Source organism: Herpailurus yagouaroundi, unplaced genomic scaffold (genome assembly GCF_014898765.1).
Source record: "Herpailurus yagouaroundi ecotype Mexico unplaced genomic scaffold, PumYag 182, whole genome shotgun sequence".
Taxonomy (NCBI): Eukaryota; Metazoa; Chordata; class Mammalia; order Carnivora; family Felidae; genus Herpailurus; species Herpailurus yagouaroundi.
This window is the reverse complement of record NW_024412413.1, coordinates 11,404,169-11,416,013: the sequence shown is the minus strand read 5'-3', so window position 1 is coordinate 11,416,013 and position 11,845 is coordinate 11,404,169. Positions and strand designations below refer to the sequence as shown.

Here is an 11,845-nt window from a genome sequence, read left to right as displayed (position 1 = left end):
GCACCAGCAGACGAACTTTCTCTGAATGAATAAATAGGCAAACCCATGCTGGCAGCTCCTGTGGCCTGGGTCCAGCCTGGCATTCCTCACCTGAGAGGTGGAGATCAAAGGAGTTCTTCCTTCGCGGATTAAATGAGCTGACACATATAAAGTGCTCAGAGCGAGTGCCTGGCACGTCGGTAAAAGTGCTTGGGGGCATCGCTGTGAGGGAGAATTGGATGCTGACTATATTCAGCCACTGACATTTGGGATTTTTCTGTGACAGTAGCTAATATAACCTAATTAATACAGTTCTCGGTCCGTGTTAGCAATCTGTTTTCCTATGGGGTGCTGAACCTTCATATCCCATAAAGTAGGTTTTATCATGTACTACGGATATGATTTAGGAACTTTAGGGCATTCTTACTTAGATCTGTGTACATATCATATACACCTGCTTCTATACGATACAGGTGTACTTCTATAAAGGGAAGCGTTTTAGGCATTTCTAAGGCTATTATTTTATGCGACATATTGCAGAGAAGATGGTTGATCGCCCCAATCACTGTCTCTGTACCATATTCACCCCCTTTCCTGACTTCTGCAAGAAAAACAATTCCCCAGAGGATATGGAGACTTCTGGTAACTTCACTGAAGCTCTGTGGGGACTCAGGAGCACAGCGTTTCGCTTGAAATGCTCCCCTGGGGCAGAACCCTTCTTGCCCACACACCCTGCTTCTCCGCCCTCTCCTCAAGCATCCCCAGGAGGCCTCAACTCCCTCTAGGACCTGAGAAGAGTCTACTGCTAAGAGTCTAGCTGCTAAGAGGGTAAAATCTCCTCCCTATTGGTAAAATTACAAATCAGTGTATTTGAAAAGTGCTTTGCAAAGCGCTTTCATTTGCTTTCAACTCAAGCTGGCAAATATCTCATCAGTGCCAATCTGGTGCCGGGCATCTTTGTAAGCAATCCGTGCAGGAGGTGAGATGTGGACCCCGAGACTCCTAACAAACCGGGGACACGGGGCGGCTGGGGGGCTCTGTCGGTTAAGTGGCTGACGTTGGCTCAGGTCATGATCTCACGGTTCATGAGTTCAAGCCCCGCATCGGACTCTGTGCTGATGGCTCGGAACCTGGAGCCTGCTTCGGATTCTGTGTCTCCCTCTCTCTCTGCCCCTGGCCTGCTCACTCTCTCTCTCTCTCTCAAAACTAAAATAAACATTAAACAACAACAACAACAGCAAACTGGGGACACTGCTCAATTCCAGACTAAGGGCTTGTGGGTGGTGCCTCCACCCTGTCTTCTAAGGGCCCCACGTTTCATGCTAGCAGCCCGCACCCATACCTGCTTCCCTTGCAACCTGGCTGTTTCTCTGCACGGGCCGTGCCCCAGTGATCTTTAGACCATGAGCTCCTAGCGTGGTGCCTGGCACACAGGAAGGGCTCAAGAGATGCTGTATAGGGGCTGTGTGAGGTCACCAGCAGCCCAGACTCTCCCGTGAGGGCCAGACCTGGTATCCACCTGCCGATCTGATGTCTCCTGGTGGATGTTTTAAAGGCACTGTGTATCCAGAAGCTCCAAATCTGAACTCATGATCATTTCCCCTCAAACCTGGTCTTTTGCAGGCACCAACCAGCTCAGTGAATGCTTCTCCATCGCTGCTGATGCAAGCCTGAGCCCAGTTGTCACTGCCTACATTTCTTCTTCCTGACTGCAGGTCCCTTCCCTTAGGACGTCCTGCCTGCATTCACTCGCAGTGTCTCTCAAAACTGTCAAGTTCTCTCCATTGGCAGCAACACCCACAGCCAGGCCACCATCCTGGCTTCTCTGCATGACAGCCTCCCCACTGGTCATTTTGCACTCACTCTCATCCTTGTCTACAGAGTAATCGTAGCGATCCTTTGAGAATGCAAATCTGATCAAGCCACTTCTAGCTTGAAATGCTCAATAGCTTCCCAGTCCTGTAAGGAAAGCTCAGCATCTTAAAGCGGCCTGATCCCCACCTCTGTCTGGCCTTATTTCCTGCCCACTTCCCTCTCTGTGCACATGCCATCTCAGCCTTCTGTCACGCATGCTCCCTCCTACCACAGGACCTTTGCACATGCTGGTCTGGCTGCCCCAGCCTCCAACATATCGTTTGTTGTCTCTTTCCCTCAACCCCCCTCTGCCCCCCCCCCCCCCGTACTGTGCTGGTGGGGTGTCTGCTGCTCTGCTGTCCATTCTGTGTTGGGGGAGATGTTAAGGCATGAGTGATCCTGGTGGGAATGTTCCAGAAGAGAGGGAAGGCATGATAGCTGGAGAGACGAGGGAGGAATGCAGGAGCAGTGTGAGAGGGGATGAGGCCCAGCTACATCTAGGGTGTGGCCGAGTCTGGCTGGAGGGTTGCCTTTAACCAGGGTGGGGGTCTGTGGAATGAGTCCAAGAGCAGGGGTGGGGGAGGCAGTGATTATGAAGATGGGTCAGACTCTAAGCTGGGGAAGGAGGCAGTGAAGAGGTGATAGGGTCAATGCATTGGAAGCCTAGGGTGGGGTGGGGGTCAAAAAACTGCCAGAGCCGGGGGCTCCTGGGAGTAAGTTGGAAGACTGGGGCATGAGAGTCAGAAAGTGGGGGCCAGCGATTGAGATCACTGAGGGGACGTGGCTATTGGTCATGTCACGGTCAAGGATGAGACCATGAACTGGGTGGCTCGGGTCGGGTGGAGGTAGGGATGACATTCAAAGTCTCCAGCAATCGGAAAGGTCATACCAATAAATATAGAAGACAAAGCTAAGCGTTCACTTTTATTTTCTATACGTAGTTAAGTATGTATTAGGAAGCTGCCTACCAAGTTAAGGATGATACGCAAAGCATTCATCCCATTATTCTGATAACCCCCAAATCATTGGTTGCTTTTAGAAACTATTGGTGTGAGGCTCTTTCTAGCTAAATGATGGTCCTGTCTGGACCACGATTTGACGCAGGGAACCATACCAGCTGCCTCCAACATGTCTCTGTTGGAGTAAGACTTACTTTGTCTCAGGAAATACAGAATTTTCTCCTACCCTGTCCCATGCCATCGTGTTGGAGGCCTTCTCCAAGCAGGTAGCCCTCCTGCTGGGCGACCTAGGAGGCCGGGAGGGCTGCCCCTGTGGGTGGTGGAGTGGGGGCGGGGAGGAGAAGAGAGGAAACCTCAGAGGTAGTGCTCTCATGGGTGATGGTGTGTGCCCAGCCTGGCCCAGCCACTCTGGCTGTAGGAAGATTCTGTTCTGCTGGGGCCCTCGCTGGGCCCAGGGCTTGGAGAGCTGCCAGGCCCGGGGCACAGAGCTCACCCTCCACCAATTCTTGGCGAGTGGGGAGAGGAGATGGGGCCTCAGTCCCAGCTGCTCCTTGCTCTATCTGTCACAGCCGGGAGCCACCCCTGTACAGCCCTCTTCCTGCACTTAGTGGGGCTGCTTGAAATCCTGGGTACACAGGATTTCAGCAGTTAACAACCAGCAAGCCGGGACTGGGATGTGCTCGCCGAGCAAGGTGTTCAAGGCCAGGTACTGGGAAGGCTGTCTGACTGCTTGTGAAATCCAAGATGGCTGCAGGGTGGCCTGGGAGAATGAGGTGGGCCGGTGCTTACCTCCTCAAAGAATGGGGGGGATGCCAAGTTGGGACTGGGCAGGAGAGAGTCAGGGAAGGGAAGACTGGATGAGTTTTAGACAGGGCTTTTGGGAAGAGGCAATAAAACATCCCCTGTGAATTATCAGCCCTGTGAGTGGTGTCTCAAGGGACAGCCAGGTTTCTATGAGTGAGCACAAAAGAGGTTAGGAGAGGGGGTTCCTGACCTCTGGACCAAATGCCGAGGACCCCTGGGCAGGGATTTGAAAGGCCGGGGGGGGGGGGGGGGCGGGCGGTGAGGTGGGAGATTGGGGCAGATTGGGAGGTGAACAGAGTCCTGAGGGACAAATGATTGGTAGTGAGGACTAATGGAGGTAAACTGAGACGCAGGCCATGACGGGATGGGTCCCAATAGTCCAGAGGCTAACGGTAGCAGTGAGGCGGTGAGGGTGGGCTGGAGGCGTAAAGGGTCTCCAGGAGCATTTGAAGCTCTGTGGCCACGGATTCAGTCCGAACGAAGAGGTGCTGAGGTTCATGAAAGGGAGGTGGCGTCAGCAGCACTCAGCCACCTCTGTTTGGAGTTGAAATGTGGTAGAACATCTTCGAGACATCACAACAGTCAGTGCAGAGTGGCACAGTCTGGCTTTCCTGATGCCAGCCTAGGGTCCTGCTGTATTTTTTTCAGGTTGGTGCTCATCAAGCCCAGGGACTGATACGGCTTCAGGCACAGATGGATCCAGGTGCTCAAAAATCTGGGGTCTCTCTCCCCATCTCTGGTTTTCCTCTCAGTTGGCTTCGTCCTTAGGCAGGCTCTCTCCCCAAGGTAGGGACTAAGGGCTGACCATGTGACCATGACCACTGGGGTGGTGGAGGGAAATCTAACCTGATTCCCTGCCTTTCGGGGGCTCTCAGTCGGGGGGGGGGGGAAGACAGACAGCACAGAATTTACTAGAATGTAATGTCTCACATACTCTATAGCCAAATGTAAATGTATGAAGCCTTATGACAGCAGAGTTAGTTGTTCAGCTAAGATTTGTGTAGTGCCGACCGTATGCCATGCTCGGTGTAACCTGCTGGGGACACAGAGGAAAGACATATACTTTCTGTCCCCATGGAACTTGTAGTGTGCGGGGGGAGATGGATGCCAGACGCTGTGGTGTAGCAGGGTCTGTGCGGCGACAAAGCAGAGCGTGTCTCGGGGCGCACAGGAGGGGCACATGTGACTGTGAGTGTGTGAGTGAGAGTGAGCATGTGTGTGTCGGAGGGTGATGAGGAAGTCGGGGGGGGGGGGGGGGAAGAGATTTGGAGGACAGGGATCAGCAAGAGCAACGGCAGGGCGGTGCGGGGCACACACGCGGGGACCGACTGTCTCGGGGGGTCGGGGAAGGTCCCCTGGACCAGAGTTGGGGGTACAAGGGAGCCCGGAGGCAGAGGTGGGCGGGAGCAGGCTTGCACTAGCTTCCAGCGGCTGCTCGTTAGAGTCTCATGGTCACTCATGCCGGCAGCCACGGTGGGAGGATTTGTACCCCGAGAATTGGCACGTACGATAGATCGAGGTCCCCTTTCCCTGCCCGGAGAGCCAGTTGCTAGACATTTACCAGCACCCCTGCTGGATGAAGGGCAACCCGTGTGAGGGGTCGGCCAGGGTGGACACGTGACGTCAGAGCGGGACTGGAGACTTACAAGAAGATGGGTCCCATGTAGAGGGCTGGCTAGGAGGGGGTGAGGGCAGAAGAGGGGACAGGGGCCACGTCCCCAGGGGGGCTGGGGGCCCAGGCTGAACTGAGGGGGGAGCATCTCACTCCCCACTCCCCAGAAAGGCATTGACTTTGAGCTCTTAGAGCAGGAGGATGTGGGAGAGACTCTCCCACTGTGAACTAGAAAGGATTATTCTGCCAAGGCCCCCAACAATCACGAAATCTCTACTGGACCCCCACCCCAAAGGGCAGCAGTGCCCCACCGACCCCAGAGCCGAATGACTGCCCGCCCAGCTGAGACAGAAAGGCCAAGGGCTGTGCCTGAGGCTCTGCCTCCAGGAATTTACTCTCAGACTGGAAATTTCAGCTTGCAGGTATTAAGTAGTTTAAAGGAGGTTTCATCAGCTTTGTAAAAAGCACATTAATATCTCACAACACCAACTGCTGTCTCATTTCTTTGAGATACAATAAGCTCTTCATAAACCTGGTCATTAGGGGCTGAACAGACACCGTTTTATTTCCCACATATTCATGAGAAGCTGAAGGAGAGCGGGGCGGGTGCTCGGAGGGAAGGGGGGGAGGCACCGGCAGGAGGCTGGCTAAGTAATTTTTTAAGTGAAGCAAATGAAGGGTTTGGTGGGAGCTGCTTTCTCCGTGTTTTCAACCTTTTCTGCTCCTGGCTTTTCACTTTGCTGGCTGGGCCCTCCCTGCCGGTGGGGATTCAGGAGACCTTGGGGTGGGTGGGCAGTGCCGGGCTCCTCCCTGGCTGGGACCCCCAGCCGCCAGCACGATGCCAGCGGCAGCCGGTGCTGGAGGGTTTGAAGCAGCCTGTGTGGCTGTCTGTGAGCTTGCTCATTTGTTCATGCACTCATTGGATTATTTCAGGCACCCACCATGGGTTAGGTCCCGTTCAGGTTCCCCTGGGGCGGGATGAGAAGGGGGTAAGGTGTCTGGCCCACCGACCGCCAGCTCACCTCCCAGAGGTCCTGAGCACAGATGTAGTTTTTCCTCTTCAAACGATGCCTCTTTCAGGAAGACTTTCTTGATTGCCCTCAACTGGAAAGACTCTTTCTCTTCCCTATGGGTCTCTGCCTGCTTCTCAGATTTCACTGGGCATGGGAATCGCCCGGGGTTCATGTTAAGCCAGATTCTGAGTCAGTGGTTCTGAGGCAGGGCCTGAGACTCCATTTCTCACAAGCTCCCAAGTGGACCACAGTTGGGATTGGGTAGCAAGGCTTTCAAGCACCTTGTGTCTGCTTTGACCATGACCTCTGTTAGGGTATTGTTGGGAACAAGTAGCTTCAAGTCTGTAAGCTCCTAAGGGCGGAATTTCCTCTAGAGAATTCCCTGAAGGTACCATATTTCCCTTGACTCTAAGATGCTCTCACACGCACATTTCAGTGTTGCTGAAATTAGAATGTGTCTTATAATTGATGGATTCATTTACTGCACTGTGTTTCTTTCCTCCTGAAGAATCATCATTACACTGACGGTGTGGCTTCTAATTGATGAGAATGGCTACATGACAAATGTTTATTGAACAAATGGACAAGAAATGAATGAGTCTGTGTGTGCGTGTGTGTGCCCACCCAGGTCTGCGAGCAGGCAGTGTGTTACACATTTCCATTCTCCTAAATGGATGAACACTTGTCTCAAACCATTAGAGCCCCTGGGGCATCGCCACCACCTTTTGCACCTGGCTTATTAAAAACCTATTTGACAATATGAAAATATGTGTATCCCCCCCACAACCCAGCAGTTTCTCTTAGAAATTTGCCTCGGAGAAATTCTTGCATGCAGGCACGAGGAAATGTGTGTGCGGATGTTCCTCCCAGCCCTGCTTGTAAGGGCAAAACACTGGGACAAGCCCACGGTTCTGTTGTCGGGAGGATGCTAACTCCTTGGAGTATGTTGATAAAACGGGATACTACACAGCAGTGAAAACGAATGGATTACAGCTACCCGTGTCAACACCGGTGAATCCCACACCCATAATACTGAACAGAAAATCAAGCTGCAGAAATATATATATCTATATATATCTATATATATATCTATATATATATATATATATATATCTGCAGAACATATATATATATAGCTATGACATATGTATAACATCTAGATGTTATATATAAATATATATACTTATGGTATGATTCTATTTTCACCAAGGTAAAAACTTATACAACTAGGCTGACGATCGTTTACAAGCGGTGAACCGGTAAAGCCAGGCAAGGCAACCCCGACCACGGAATTCAAGAGGGTGTGGACCGGAGGTGGGGGAGTGGGGGGGGTTGGTGGCAGCAGGGAGGGCCCAGGACCAGCTTCGACGCACTGGATGTTCTAGTTCCTAGTCTGGTGCTGAGTGCACAGGGGCTCTTTTTACAGTTCCTCTCTACACCTCGCGGTGGCGCAGCCAGGGTTCCCTAGCCCAGCGTTTGCCTTGCCTTGCCATATTTTGCCCGCGCGGACGTTTCCCCACGGATTTGCGCGGCTGTGCCAGCCACGGGTGGCCACGTGACCGAGTTCTGGCCAATGGGATGGCAGCGGCCGTGGGGGTGGGAGTCACTTCTGAGAAAGAACCCTCAGCGGGTGGGACGCGCCCTCTGTGCGCCCCTGGCTTGGGCAGCTCCGGTGCGGTCTTGAACCACGGAGCCACCCTGCGGATGGAGAGCGGCAGGATGGTAGAAATAGGCTCAAGGCATGGGGGCAATGCCGCCACGGAACTGCGGCAGCCCTGGGCCTCTTACCTCCAAGGTTGTGTGATGAGGAGGGAGTAAACCATCCTTTACATTGGAGTTGACAGGATGCCTGGGTGGGTGGCCCAGTCGTTAAGCATCCAACTCTTGGTTTCGGCTCAGATCATGATCTCACGGGTTGTGAATTCGAGCCCCACATCGGGCTCGGTGCTGACCGTGCGGAGCCTGCTTAGGATTCTCTCTCTTCTCTCTCTGCCCCTCCCCTGCGCTCTCTCTCTCTGTCTCTCTTTGAAAAATAAATTTAAAAACCTAAAAAAAAAAAAAAAAAGCCTCGGGAGCCAAGACTATTCCTAACGAACATAATCATACATGTTAAAATAGTCTTGTGTGTGGATTTAATGCTAACCGCAGTCGGTTGAACTCTCAGTGCTTACATATAGCAAGTGCTCACTAAATATCACTAAGAGTTACTGAAGGAATGAATGAATGAAGGGGCGTCTCAGTGTTTCTCACAACGTCTTTGTTCAGGATGCCAGCTGTGGCGGGGGATGAGGGGAGTCGGGACATTGTGGGGAAGTCGGCCTTGGACAAAGGGAGCCGGAAGGAGGGGAAAGAATGGGGGTTCGACCTCAGGCAGGAAGAATGTAATGGACGCAGGCGAAGACCAGCGGGCCGAGGTGCTTACGGACTGGACTGGGGCGGGGAAGCTGGAGATGGTGGTCAGGACCCTACACTGGACGGAAATGGGCTTGACTTCTGAGGAGGTGGAAGGATCTGGGTCCTGAACGTCAAGCGCCCTCATTGCAACTTTGTCCCCCGTCCCCCGCCACTGTTGACACGGGAGGCGGCCCTGGAGACAGGAAAAGCTCAGACACACTTCATGCCACGTTGTGACGGAAAGCCTGCTCCCGATGAGGTTAAGGACCCTCTGCTCAGGTAACGAGCCCACCTAAAAGCACCCTGTGACATCGACCTGTAGGCCTGGGTGTTGTCACAGGCCGTGAAGGAATCTTCCTGAAATACGGATCTGTTAGTGTAGCTCCTACTATTAGGGAGGCCGTGAAGGTCAGTGGTTAGCCCAAGTCTGGAGGCAAGCTGGGTTTGTATCACCGTTACACCACGGAAGCCCTCTGAACCTCAGTCTCTTCATCTGTAAAATGGGGAGGCAGTGGGACCTGTCTCATAGAGTTGTGAGAATTTCCCAGAGTGCTGTATTGAGAGGCCTTGTTCAGTGCCTGCTAGCTAGTAGGTGCTATTGTCTTTGCTGGGGCCCATTGGGGGTGGGGGTGGGGGACACGGATGGAGCACACACAGCTCCTGTGCTTGAGAAGCTCACAGACTCATTGAAGAGAATGGGGATTACTCTGCTGTGTCAAGAGAGCTCCCTGGGGGAGGCATGCCCAGGGAGCACAGGGAGCGGATACGCATAGATCCTACGAAACAGGATTGTTCAAATGACTCTGTCAACCCCGGGACCCCAGGGGCAGGTGGGTGATGAGTGAATACCGTCATGTGTCAGCAGCTCTGCCTCATCTTGAGAGGCCTTACGGTGTAGTGGAAAGGTGGCCTTGCCACTGAGAGCACTCGCATTTGGTCCCTCTTTCTGTCATCCGTTAGCCATGTGATCTTGGGCAAGTTGTATGCTTTTTGACGCATTCAGTACTTCCGCTAGTCCTCAACTTTTACTGAGAGCCTACGAGGTGTGGTGGTTTGAACTGGGCACCGCAATAGAGGGGACATTGATACAGCAGAATTCTCTGTCCCCAACAACTGAGTCCAAGAGGCACCGGGACAAATAATTAACTTGTATGACTCAGGGGTGGTGATCACTGGCCTCTGGGAGAAGCCACCATGAGCCAGGCGCCAGGCTTAGCACTTTATATTTAATCCTCAAAAAACCCCTTTTGTTATGTTCTCCACTTAAAAAAAAATTTTTTTTTAACGTTTTATTTATTTTTGAGACAGGGAGAGACAGAGCGTGAACAGGGGAGGGTCAGAGAGAGGGAGATGCAGAATCTGAAACAGGCTCCAGGCTCTGAGCTGTCAGCACAGAGCCTGATGCGGGGCTCGAACCCATGGACCGAGAGATCATGACCTGAGCCGAAGTCGGCCGCCTAACCGACTGAGCCACCCAGGCGCCCCATGTTCTCCACTTTTTAAAGGCATGGGAACGGAGGCATAGAGGTAGAGGAATGCATCTAAGGATTTACTGCCGGTGTGATCAAAAGAGCTGAGATTTGACTTCAGGCAGTGGATTTCTAGGTGACCCCTGTGTGATATTGTCACAGCAGAGCATGGAACCCTGGAGGGTGCACAGAAGCGTGCATAGCTCAGTCTGGGTGCTGGTGGGTTGTCAGGAAGGCTTCCTGGAAGAAGCCTCATCTCAGAGGAGCCCTGAAGGGTAAGTAGAAGGTGGCAGATGAAAGAGGGGAGGGAAGAAAGGTGCTAGGGAGAGGAGCAAGGGTTAACCAGAGACAGAGGACGGGATCCTGAGGCCAAGAGCCTTTGTCTGAAGGACAGATGGTTGTGCTGGATATAATTGTGTGTGTGTGTGTGTGTGTGTGTGTGTGTGTGTGTGCGCGCGCGCGCGCGCGCGCGTATAATCAGTTGGGAGAGTTAGTGGCTGCAGTCAGATTATTCAAGGCCTAATAAGCCATTTAAGGTATGAATTTAGGAGCAGTGGGGAGCCAATGAAGGGTTTTAAGCAAGGGGGACATGTGACCAGACTTGTATGTTAGGATGTCGGTACTGATGGCCAAGTGGGGAATGTGAGGGAAGGGTGAGACTGGAAGCCACCAGCCCCATTGGAGCCACCAGGATCCCTTGCCTGGATCGCTGTGGCAGGCGTCCAGGGGAGAGATGGTGGCGGCCCGGGCGGGGTGGGAGCAGTGGGGATGGAGAGAGGGATGGTCGTGAAGTCAGCGGAGGTCTGTTGATCTGCCAGGTGGGAACAGGGGGCAGTCCTGCTTCCCTGATGGTAGAAGTGAATAGATGAAACGGGAACTAATAAACCCACCCGGTAAATTGCAAACCCCGTGCAGAGGTGCAGGCTGGTGAGCACGGGCATCCTGTAGTGAACGAGACTGGGCATGACGCACGTGGCTCCGTCCCACTCCCCCCACCCCCCAAGCTTCTATCTCCTTCTGTGAAAAATGGGGTAAGGTTGTTGTAAACCCCAACAAGACGTCAAAAAGTGCTGGACACCGTGCCTGCCGCATAATAAATGCTAGGGAACTAAAAATTCCCGCAGAGATAGCATCCCTTCCCCTACCTCGTGCACAAAGATCATGGGGCCCGGCCCCGTGGACATTGCCATCTGAGGGATGCTCCTTCCCTTTTTTTATTTTTGAGAGAGAGAGACAGAGTGTGAGCAGGCGGGTGGGCGGTGGGGGGAGCAGTGAGCGGGAGACACAGAATCTGAAGCAAGCTCCAGGCTCTGAGCTGTCAGCACAGAGCCCAACGCGGGGCTTGAACTCATGGACCGTGAGATCATGGCCTGAGCCAAAGTCAGGCACTTAACCGACTGAGCCCCCCAGCTGCCCCGGGACGCTCCTTCCTGATAGCATCTCACGAAGATCTCCGGTATGTTGTTCAGATCCCTCTTTGGAGAGAAAATGCCAGCGGCCTTTTCTGCTTTGCATAATCCACCTTCATTTTCTGACAACTGCTTTCTCTGAACCCCCTATGGTTCATTTTCCCTGCTTTGGCACATTCGATTTCATGGCAGAGATCCAGGCCACAGTGGTCAAATGCCATCTAAACCACTGACCCAAGAGGACAGAAACGTTTCACGTGATGAGGAGCCACAGGACCGGGGATGCCGCTCATGCGAGCACACTCTTGTTTTCAAGCCAAACACACTCCCTGCCTTGGAAACCTTCAAGACC

The 11,845-nt window shown here is 53.0% G+C and overlaps 1 protein-coding gene and 1 long non-coding RNA gene across 3 annotated transcripts in view; one reads left to right on the top strand and one right to left on the bottom strand.

Moving 5' to 3' along the window:
• CACNG2 (calcium voltage-gated channel auxiliary subunit gamma 2) overlaps positions 1 to 11,845 on the bottom strand; it is a 108,438-nt gene that overhangs the window by 14,608 nt on the left and 81,985 nt on the right. The gene's annotated exons all lie outside the window — the stretch shown is intronic.
• The window catches only part of LOC121040411 (uncharacterized), a 110,182-nt gene that overhangs the window by 44,867 nt on the left and 53,470 nt on the right, over positions 1 to 11,845 (top strand). The window lies entirely within an intron of this gene.